General features: G+C 38.4%; 1 non-coding gene across 1 annotated transcript; it reads right to left on the bottom strand.

Moving 5' to 3' along the window:
* Positions 1-11,084: 11,084 nt before the first annotated feature.
* On the bottom strand, positions 11,085-11,186 carry LOC115801904 (U6 spliceosomal RNA). The gene has a single exon (XR_004022261.2). It is a non-coding gene; the product is annotated as a U6 spliceosomal RNA (small nuclear RNA).
* Between the last annotated feature and the right edge of the window lie 684 nt (positions 11,187-11,870).

Raw genomic sequence — 11,870 nt, 5'->3', positions numbered from 1 at the left:
ATAAACCCATGCACATATGGTCATCTTATCTTTGATAAAGGAGGCAGGAATATACAATGGAGAAAAGACAGCCCCTTCAATAAGTAGTGCTGGGAAACCTGGACAGCTACATGTAAAAGAATGAAATTAGAACCCTCCCTAACACCATACGCAAAAATAAACTCAAAATGGATTAAAGAACTAAATGTAAGGCCAGACACTATAAAACTCTTAGAGGAAAACATAGGCAGAACACTCTATGACATAAATCACAGCAAGATTCCTTTTGACCCACCTCCTAGAGAAATGGAAATAAAACCAAAAATAAACAAATGTGACTTAATGAAACTTAAAACTTTTGCACAGCAAAGGAAATCATAAACAAGATGAAAAGATAACCCTCGGAATGGGAGAAAATAGTTGCAAATGAAGCAACTGACAAAGGATTAATCTCCAAAATTTACAAGCAGCTCATGCAGCTCAACATCAAAAGAACAAACAACCTAATCCAAAAATGGGCAGAAGACCTAAATAGACATTTCTCCAAAGAAAATTGTCAAGAAACACATGAAAGGATGTGCAACATCATTAATCATTAGAGAAATGCAAATCAAAACTACAATGAGGTATCACCTCACACGGGTCAGAATGGCCCTCATCAAAAAATCTACAAACAACAAATGCTGGAGAGGGTGTGGAGAAAAGGGAACCCTCTTGCTCTATTGGTGGGAATGTAAATTGATACAGCCACTATGGAGAACAGTATGGAGGGTCCTTAAAAAACTAAAAATAAAACTACCATATGACCCAGCAATCCCACTACTGGGCATATACCCTGAGACACCTGAGACAACCATATTCAAAAAGAGTCATGTACCACAATGTTCACTGCAGCACTATTTACAATAGCCAGGACATGGAAGCAACCTAAGTGTCCATCAACAGATGAATGGGTAAAGAAGACATGGCACATATATACAATGGAATATTACTCAGCCATAAAAAGAAATGAAATTGAGTTATTTGTAGTGAGGTGGATGGACCTAGAGTCTGTCATACAGAGTGAAGTAAGTCAGAAAGAGAAAAATAAATACCGTATGCTAACACATATATATGGAATCTAAAAAAAAAAAAATGGTTCTGAAGAACTTAGGGGCAGGACAGGAATAAAGACGTAGACATAGAGAATGGACTTGAGGACAGGGGGAGGGGGAAGTGTAAGCTGGGATGAAGTGAGAGAATAGCATTGACATATATATACTACCAAATGTAAAAGAGATAGCTAGTGGGAAGCAGCCGCATAGCACAGGGAGATCAGCTAGCATAGCACTGGGAGATCAGCTCTGTGCTTTGTGACCACCTAGAGGGGTGGGATAGGGAGGGTGGGAGGGAGACTCAAGAGGGAGGGGATATGGGGATATACGTATGCATATACCTGATTCACTTTGTTATACAGCAGAAAGTAACAAAATATTGTAAAGCAATTATACTCCAATAAAGATGTAAAAAAATATAAAAAATAAAAATGGCCTACATTGAGTGACTTGGGACCAAAATACACAAAAGTGACATAATACATTTTTAAAAGGTTTTCTAAACCTAAGAATGAAGTATTGGCTTTTGACATCACTAATTCTGGAAGAAAGCATATCAAGTTCTATTTGAGAACTGAAATTTCTCAATTTCTTTACCACCTATTGATTGGTAACATTTCTAAGGAACAATTTTATTTCTTTCATTTTAAATTGATTTCTCTTTTTAGCAAGATTGTGCTTTTTAAGAGCACTGAGGCAAAGAATTCCTTTAATTCCACTTTTTTTTAAATCAATGTCTACAAGGCCCCCTCAATCAATGGATTACCCTTTCCATCCATTAGACACCTTTCCAGGCTGTTCACTGACCTTTTGTGTCCCATGTACTATCACTGTAATATCTCAGCACTTTTAGTCTTACATGAAATGCTTGTGTCATTTTCTGCTTTTGCTCTTTCTGTCATTTTTAAACTCTGAACTCCGCTGTGTAATTTTGCAGCTTCTCCTTTGAACTTCACATGTATTATGTGCCTTTTGTGCCCTTAATTACTTTTTCCACTTTGGGGTTGATCCATGTTGGTCTTTCCTAATCCTAGTATATTGATTGCTGTACAGCAAGCCTTTCCTCTACAAGCACTGTCTGTCTTTAAAGTTTCTTCTTTCCTTCCAATGCTGAGAACCACTGAATTTTTTTCTACTAGTCCTTTCCAGGAAACCTCAGCTTCTCCATAATTGTGACAACCGAGACCTATTCACTAGAATCATAATTATTTCTCTCTCAACATTAATTTTCCTTACTCCAGTTTGAAAAAGAAACTACAATGACAAAAGGTGGAAAAGAGATATGTGTCAAAAGCAAAAAAGACATTGGCAAGAGAATATTCAGGAAGCAACAAAAACATAATCATTTACAAAGATACAAGAGACAGGAAGTAAGAATGGGCAATATTAAGTTAAAGAATGACATAAAAACTTGAATCTTGTAAGAGTAAATCACTTTAATGTCTAGTGTGCCAGATACAAAAATACCAGCCATTAAGAATGAAATCATTTGTCAAATCCAGGCTACCGTCTTCTCTTACGTAAGCTTCTGCAACAGTGTCCCCACTGGTCTCACTGTCTCCAGTGCTATCTCCCTCCAGCCCAGTCTCCAGAATGCTGCCAGAGTCGTCATCTTAAAACGCATACTTAATCGTTTCTCTGCTAGAAAACTTTTCAATGGCTCTCCCTTTCATCTAGAATAAACCTAAAAGTTTACAAAACCCCCGTCTAGACTGTGTTTACTTTTCTAGCCTCATTTCTAGCCACTTCTCCTTCTTCCCAAGATCTGCATGTTCTAAACAGAACATTCTTTATCCTCTTTCTCCAGCCATTTGTATATGCTTTTTGTGCCCTTGCCCAGAATTCTCTTTCCTGCCCCAGCTCCTCTCAGTCCGTTCAATGCTTATTCATCCTTCCTGTAGATGCCTTTCTTACCTGACTCATTAACTAAAAGTTAAGCACCCGTCTTCTGTATGTTACCACGGTTCACTGTATTTCTCCTATCATAGCACATAATATACTATGTTATACTATTTTGTTTACTTATGTGCATCCCATTCTAGTTGGCAAGCAATACAATGGCAATGACAACGTTTACCTATTTTGCCCTGGTAATCCAGCAGCCAGCACAGAACCTGGCACCCGATGATGTCTGATAAAAACTTTATTGGTTGGATGTTGTACAAATATTTAGCTGATGGTACTGTCTAGTAACCCAAGGCCTAATTTGAATTTCCAGTTTCAATCCTTGTTGAAAATCTTTCTAGAATAGTGGCAACCCGTAGCATGTACGTAAGGCTCATTAGTAATTTACCTTTGGCGTGTGGGACAATTCCTGCCTCTATTATCCCTTCCCTATGACCGTAGGGTGTAGAGTTGGCACAAGCTACCCGCGCTGTGCAAAATTCAGCAACTGATGCTCATAGCACCCACCTAGTCCTCTTTGCCTGTTCAGAGGTAGTCACTCAGCTACAACAATCTCCCATGCCCACCCTCCACTGAAGAGTCAGGGTTGCCTACTAAACTGCATCTCCCACCAGTTTTAGCCTGACAATAGGACACAACAAGCATCTTAGCACTCCTTCTAGAGACTGTCATCCTCTATATATTGTGTAAAGAATCAGTCTTCTTTTCTGCCTTATCTAGTAAAATAAGAAAAATTGAATTTCTTTGGGTTGACTTAGCAGCTTATATGATCTCTGGATCATCATTCTAGTCATACTGTTGTGAGAACTGTAGATGTTAGAGATGGAGAAAAGTGGGTTTAAACTTCACTAATCCCCTCCAGAAGTTTCTGAAATCAAAGACTATTTAATTCAATACATTCTTGATTTTTAATGTATTTTCCCTTCTCTTCAAATTTTCTCCTGAAAGTACAAGAATTCTGTTAATTAAGAATTCAGTAAAGTGAAACAAATTGAATCAGGTTTGAAACGTTTATGTATCCAAGTTTACCCATTAAAGTAATATTTCATTTTTCAAGAGAAAAATTCCTAAGAAAAGTTTTATTGATGCCATAAATAGAAAGAACAGTACTCCCTTGATTTTTCAAGAAATGACTTTTTTTAAGTGTCAGGAAAGGGGATAAAAAATAAAGTTGAGCATTTGAGGGACAGGTCTAAATCAAAAATACTTTCCCTTGGTTTATTAACAGAAAAGATAAAAATTAAAAGTGATGTGCTTACTGCCCAAAGTAAGGGTATTATTGAGAAAGTATTTTCATTCCTCTTAGGGTTAAGAGTAGAGTAGGTATTCTGCTACCAAAAATAAAGTAAAATCTTTATGTCAGTAATATGAATTATATCCAAAATATTGGTAATTTATTGGAGAACATAATTTAAAATCAAATATGTTCTGAGTCATAGAATATGGGATAAATCAACCTGTCAAGGTTAAAATGGGCCATGATTTTTCAAAAAGGCCATCAATGGAAATAAACTGCAGAAAAGCCATTTTGGACCACCCTACCCTAGTTCCCCAATGTATCTGTTCATTCGCTTTTTATTTTTGGCTATAAATTTGCTGACAGATGTTGTGTCTCATAATAGTCAATCAAACTTCCATGTTTTTTCTCAATACGCTCAGTAATTGCTCTCAGTCATACCTCCTGATTTTATTCCTACCACAATCTAAACTTTGGTACATTACCACTGACCCTAACATTTTCCAGTATCTCCTCCTCATTTTCATGAGACACCATAACCAGCAACTAACTCTTGAATGTTTTTCCCAGACCAGCACTGACAGAACCCACAGACCTATCCTATGATTCTTTCCAAATAGGGCTCAGCCAATGAAAGTTAAGTCAGAAGTAAAGTCATATACCTGAACCAGTGATGGAAAGGCTGGGCACTTGGACAGATAAGTAACGGATATTAAATGTAGGAAGTCTAAGATGACCAGGGGCTAGAATATCTTTCAAGTCTGGAACCTTAATAATCACAAAGGGCCTATTACATCTTTACCAAGATGTGCTCCACAAAATAGTAATATGTGAAGATGTCTCCCAGACTAACTTCCATGATCAATAAAAACTGTACTGTGTAGCTGCTTCGACTTTTATCTTAGAGATTCAGAAAGTGCATTAGTATATTGAAAGATAAAAAGTCTGGTCATAAAGAAACATGTTAACTTTGTTTAACCTGGTATTTGCCAAACCCTTCTGACCACTGAATACCTATTAAGATCCTGGAGGAGGAAAGAAAGATATCAAGGAAGAGCCTTAAGGAAAAGCTGACCTGCTCAGCCATTTATGTTTGCTGGTGCTTCTCAATCTCCTCTAGGGCTACCCTATAAGCCCAGGTATTGGTCATATGATGTTTTAGGTAGTGTTTCTTAAACTTCCATGTGCATACAAATCACTGAGGATATTGTAAAATGTAGGTTCTAATTCAGTAGGTCTGACGTGGGGCCTGAGAGTTGCATGTCTAACATAGCTCCAGGTGATACTACTGCTGCTGGTGGTCTGTCACATTTTCAGTAGCAAGGCTCTACAGGAACATTGCAAAAGGAAGATTATCACAGCTCTAATTTCTTTATCCTACCCTTTCTAATAATGAATCCTCCTAAAATATTGCTTTCCTTATGTCACTTTGCTGGTCAGGAACTTTCAGTGGTTCCCTATTCCCAGCTACATTCGTAACTCAACAACAGAGGTTTATTGAACTTTTACTGTGTGGCAAATAGATTAACAGAGCCCCTGAGCTTATACAATCAAGAACCGAGTGGGTGAGCAAGAAACAATGTGCAGAATGCTAGGAGCCAAAACAAGAAGGTAATAGGTATTTCTTCAGACCTCAGTTTTCTCATCTGTGAAAGGAAGGTTAAGCTAGACCAGTGGTGTTTAATCCCCTGTGTTCACTGTAGTCACTAATACCACCAGAGTCTCAGCCCAGACCAATTATGTGTACTCAGTACCTCCTGCATTAAGGCATGGGCTGGTCTTACAAGCTCCCCAGGTGATTCTAATGTGCAGCCGAGTTTGCCAACCACTAGACTAACCAGTGATTCCCAAATGCTGCCCAAACCATCAACACCAGCATCACCTGGAAACCTGTTAGAGTGCAAATTCCCAGACCTCACCCCAGACCTACTGGATCAAAAAACTGGGGACAGGATCCAGAAATCTAGGTTTTAACCAGCTCTGCAGGTGGCTCTAATACATTTTGAAAACCACTGGATTAGAAAATAAGTAAATTTCCCTCTAGCTCTAAAATGCTATCAATACTGTGACCTCTGACAGCCTTTTCAAGGACTTTTGTTATCCAGATTTGCAGACTAAAATTATAATCTCTGGAACTAGACTTCCTGGATTTAAATCCCAGCTCTTACAGTTAATTGCTGTGCACTCTTGATGACTTTGGTTGTCTGTGTTTCAGGTCCTCATCTATAAAATGAGAATAATAATAGCACCTACTCTCATAAAGTTGCTACGAAAATTAAATGATTTCGTATCTATAACTCACTTAGCAGAGTGTCTAAAATGTGGTATTCATTACCCACCTATTGAGTATTTCCCTGGCCACTGTATCCAAAACTGCAGTTCACCCCCACCATTCCATTGTCTCCTCCCCTGGTTTATTTTTCTCCTTTGTAGTTATTACTCTCTAACATATTACATATTTCACGTATTGCTTTGTTTATTATCTGTCTTCTCCCACTAGGATGTAAGCTCTAAAAATCAATGATTTCTGTCTATTTTACTAAAAGCTATACCCCCAGTATCTAGAACAGGGTCTGACACATTGGAAAGACTCAAAAATATTGGTGGGAAGAGGAATGAATAAATGTTAACTATCAATATTAATATTATTAGCAATTCAAATTTTTCCTTATTGAAACCTAACAGTTTATACTTCCTGTTTATTGTCCCAAATTGTGCTTTGCTCTTATTCCATGCCTTATCCAAATTCTGTCCCATACTTAAAAATGCCCTTCTAACGTCTGTCCATTTTAGGCCTTGTTCAAGTTCTACCTCTTCTTTCAATATCCCCTGATGACTCTAGCTCTCTAGTTCTTGGAATATCTACACTGTTTACGGCCTATATGGTACAACTTAACACTTAATGTTCTTAATTTAATGTCAGTGGAATAACTTCTAAGAAATTTACTTTTAAAAACCTGCATCATTTCTCTAGCAAGCATTTCACAAAAATTAGGGAGGAAGGGGGTCCCAAAAAAAAACAATGGGAAAGCTTACCATTAGCTAGCCATGTTGTCCTCAAATATCTAAACTAGTGCTCGACATTTTACAAAGCATTTTTATACACATCAGCCTAGTTTTGACTAGATGATCTCAAAGACTGTGTCTCCTTGCTCTTAAATTTTCAAATTACCTTCAAGGATAGAGAGAACATTTCTTGTGGTTAAAAATTAAAAATAAATCATGAAAGTCATGGGAATTCCCTGGCGGTCCAGTGGTTAGGACTCCATGCTTTCAGTTCTGAGAGCGCGCGTGTTCAATCCCTAGTTAGGGAACTAAGACCCCACAAGGCATGTGGCTCTGCCAAAAAAAAAATCATGAAAGTCATAATAGAAGCAGAAAATGACCCAGGAAGTATTGATAGCTGAGTTTGGGTATTGGCAAATAAGTGGCTCTCTCGTTCCCAGTGTTTCTGTCACCTGGAAAAGGCTCACCCTCATCCCCAGTGCAGCCTCCCAGGCAGGCATGACCAACTGATCAGAGCTGGCAGACAAGCGGACATCTATGTGCCATTCCAACCTAGTCGAACCATCTTGGTTCTAAAAGCAAAGGAAGCATGCTGAGAAATTTAAAGTGATTTATCCAGGCACATACATGGTAGCAGAACAAGACCGGAACCAGCTGCCTGACTTTGTGCAGGGCTCTCTCTCCACTCCCCTCCTAATTCATTTCTGAAATTCAGTATTTAAATTTCCATTCTAAAGCAATCAAAACACACGAAGCAAACGTTTGACAGAGGCTTTTCATATTAATGCTCATGAATATAACGTTGAAACGAAAAATGACAGCTTCAAGCCGGGTGACAGACAGGGCTGGCTAGTCTGTTATTTTTCAGTTGGGTTTATTTACCTAAGCCTAGAATGCATCATGACTGGAAAGAGACAGAACTGATTATTTTAATTCCACTGTCCTAGAAAAAGAAAAGGAAAATAGTCTTCATTAACAGGAACTGGGCTCAACTCCAGTCCTGAAATAACTTACACTACTGAATCAACTTTTTAAAGGTGACCTTTCTCTCATTAATGGCAAAGCATTAGTTTAAATATAGTTTAATCATTAAATTTACATTATAGGAAAACACATATATTTAAAGAAATATGAAAAAGAGATAAGGGAGAGAGACATAAACATCTATTTTAACATAATGACCATTTCCTCACCACGGAAATTATGCCAGCATTTCAGAATTATAATTTTTCCAGAGCCTCCCTCTAAAAGACAGTTTCCAAACATTACAATCACCTTTGTAACTCAGTTGGAATGAAACTCACTTGTTAAATTTTACCTAGCCAATTGATCATTCTGTCTTGATTAACTCTCATTTTTAGACATACTATAATTGAAGGCTGTTTGTTGGAGATGGGGGCAGGTAATCATCATTAACACAGTTAGAAATTGCCTCTGGCACTGTCTGCATTACTAAAGGAAACCAGGATGACAGCTGGCAGGTCTGTTACTTCATAGAGTTAATCCCATTTAGCTATGTTACTTGGTTACAAGGCACCAGCAGTTGGTCCTATAACCTGTCCTTTCACACGGAGAAGGTGAGCCTAACTCGTCTGAGGGTAGGATGAGGAAAGTAGCAAACACACAGAATCTCTTGTCTTTAGTAAGCCCTCTGCTACCATGCCAAAGTGGGGGGAGGGAGTAGCAGTAGTGCTAAAACAGCCAGAGGAAGTTCAGGATCTGCATGGCCCCTGATCCACAAAAAAAATGCAATCAGTTCAAGGGCTCTCCTACGGTCTGGATATACACAGGAACAATCTCAAGGGGCCTCAGAAAAAAAATCTAGCCACAAATTGATGCTTGCTAAGAGAGCCCCAGAAGGCTGGAGTGATCCTTCCCTCAACCCCCTTTATCAGTCAAGACACTGGTGCTCCATGAATCAGGTCAAAAATGGGAATGAAACCAAGAGCTGAGGTCAGACCCCATCATTGTAGCCCAGCACAGACCCGTTAGGCAAAAAGGACAGCCAAGGCAAATCCTGACATCTAACAATGGACCAGTAGTTCCTTAAGAATGTTTGTGAAACACTGAGCACTCTGCTTCCAGCCTAGTCATTCAAAAAATTCAGAGATCACTTTTCCTGTACCACATTATTGAATCATTTTTCAATCAACCCACTTACTCATCTGGAAAAGGGGACAAGAATCCCATGTCAGACTTCCCTGGTGGCGCACTGGTTAAGAATCCACCTGCCAGTGCAGGGTACATGGGTTCGAGCCCTGGTCCGGGAAGATCCCACATGCCGCTGAGCAACTAAGCCCATGCACCACAACTACCGAGCCTGAGCTCTAGAGCCCGCGAGCCAAACTACTGAACCTGCGTGCCACAACTACTGAAGCCCGCACACCTAGAGACTGTGCTCCACGAGAGAAGCCACCGCAATGAGAAGCCCACGCACCACAACAAAGAGTAGCCCCCACTCGCTGCAACTAGAGAAAGCCCGCGTGCAGCAACCAAGACCCAATGCAGCCAAAATAATTAATTAATTAATTAATTTTAAAAAAAGAATCCCATCTCATGTAGCAGAAACATTAGTTGGCATTCAAGACACCGTTCACAATAATGGAAAATCCTTTAAAACACTATTATTTATAATAAAAACCTAAATTCCTTAAAAACTGACTGTATGCCAGCTAATCAAACATAGTAGGTAGAGAATACATTCAAGAGTTGGAAGGACTCGATTTGGAATCAGTTTTGTTACTTCCTAGATCTGTGACCATGAGCAAATTACTTATTGCCTTTAAGCTCAAGTTTTCTCTTTTATAAAATAATCACAATAAAATTTATTTTACAATGTAGTTCTGAGGATTACATGAAAAATATAGGAAAAAGCACAAAAATGCCTGACCCATGATGGAAACTAAATAAATATTCATTTCCTTCCCCTCCTTTCCTTTTTTCTAGTAAAGAAAATATATGTGTTAAAATGTTTTGAATGTTGCATGTTGTTTAAATAATTAACATGCCAATGTCTTATCTATGCAATTCTAGTTTATTATTGCTAATTTGAAACAACTACTATTTACGTATGTGATTATACATAAAATTTGAATGAATTATAATTGATACCATAATCTGGATCTCTTTTACCAGAAATATATTGCAGCTTTATTTCAATCCCACTATGGTAGAAAAGAGAGAAAACCAACACCTCTTCAGTTGAATAATAGCAATATTTTATGGCCTTTTTTCCATCAAGTCCTTTTCTTTTGTGTTAGATACCATGCATCTCTCAAAATAATTCTGCTTATCTGTCTTCCAAAGCCTGCTTATAGCCTTTAATACTGCAAGACAGTGTAAGAAGCAAATATGTACAGTCTGGCAAAAAAAGAGGGGAAGGAAGGCATGTTTGATGCAAATAAGAGAATATGCAGGAACAGTCTTACGGCCAAGAACAACAGCAGGCTTGTCCATCTGTCCATCATCAAACTGAGTTGTGCCCACTAGTTATCAACAGGAGGTGGCCATGTGGGCATCACACTAAAATAGAAATTCTGTCATCCATAAGACAAGGTGAGAAGGTAAGAAAAGGATTAACTGTTTCAGAATCAATTTCTGGGTTAGCAGGATATATACAAAGAGTTGCTGCAGGTTTCTTACTCATAGACTATAAAGCATTTATTCATTCATTAAACATTTTCTGGGTGCTTTTTAGAAGCCAGGCAATGTGCAAGCCACTATGGATACAAAGAATAATTTCATTTTTTAGTAATTCTCTTAAGGGACAGAGAAGTAAACAAATAATTATAATACAGTAAGATGACAGCAAATGTATATACAATGTGCCATGAGAACCCAAAGAAAGAAATCATTAACTATGCAAAAACATGGCAACTTTACAAATGTGTAAATCATCTTTGCACAGGGGCTATACTAATCTTCTTTGTAATATTTTAGTGTTGTTATATGTGCCACAAGAGTAGAATAGAAAATCCAAGACTGAACAGATGGGTCTTGATCAACGATGTTTCTCTTACGACGTAAGAGAAGTATTATTGCCTTTACCTTCATTTCTTACAGTCTTTTTTTTTAAGTATAGGTGTGTGTTTAATTTTTATATGATTTTTAATCTTATGAACTCTATCAAACATATCAATTTCTATTTTCTATAATATCAGTATGTTTGAGAGTATAACCATTGGACAATACAGATATGGATGTAGGTATAGATACAGATATATAGATACAGAAATAGTTTCTTGGCTTCTGGAAATACTAGTTATGACATATTTCTTAAATTTTACAATGACACATTTTTCTTTCAGGCAATTGCCTAACAGAAAAGTGAATATAAGGCATAGCCTTTACTGGCATTTAGCAAAACTAAGATGTTAATACAAATAAATCTTCAGTGGCTTTAAGAATTACTATAGGGCTTCCCTGGTGGCGCAGTGGTTGGGAGTCTGCCTGCCGATGCAGGGGACACGGGTTCAAGCCCTGGTCTGGGGGTATCCCACATGCCGCGGAGCAACTGGGCCCGTGGGCCACAACTACTGAGCCTGCGCGTCTGGAGCCTGTGCCCCGCAACGAGAGAGGCCGCGACAGTGAGGGGCCCGCGCACTGCAATGAAGAGAGACCCCCACTTGCTGCAACTAGAGAAAGCCCTC

Source organism: Delphinapterus leucas, chromosome 1 (assembly GCF_059928025.1).
Source record: "Delphinapterus leucas isolate spDelLeu-1000000601 "Yukka" chromosome 1, BTC_Dleu_Yukka2, whole genome shotgun sequence".
NCBI lineage: Eukaryota > Metazoa > Chordata > Mammalia > Artiodactyla > Monodontidae > Delphinapterus > Delphinapterus leucas.
This window is presented reverse-complemented; position numbering and strand designations above follow the sequence as displayed.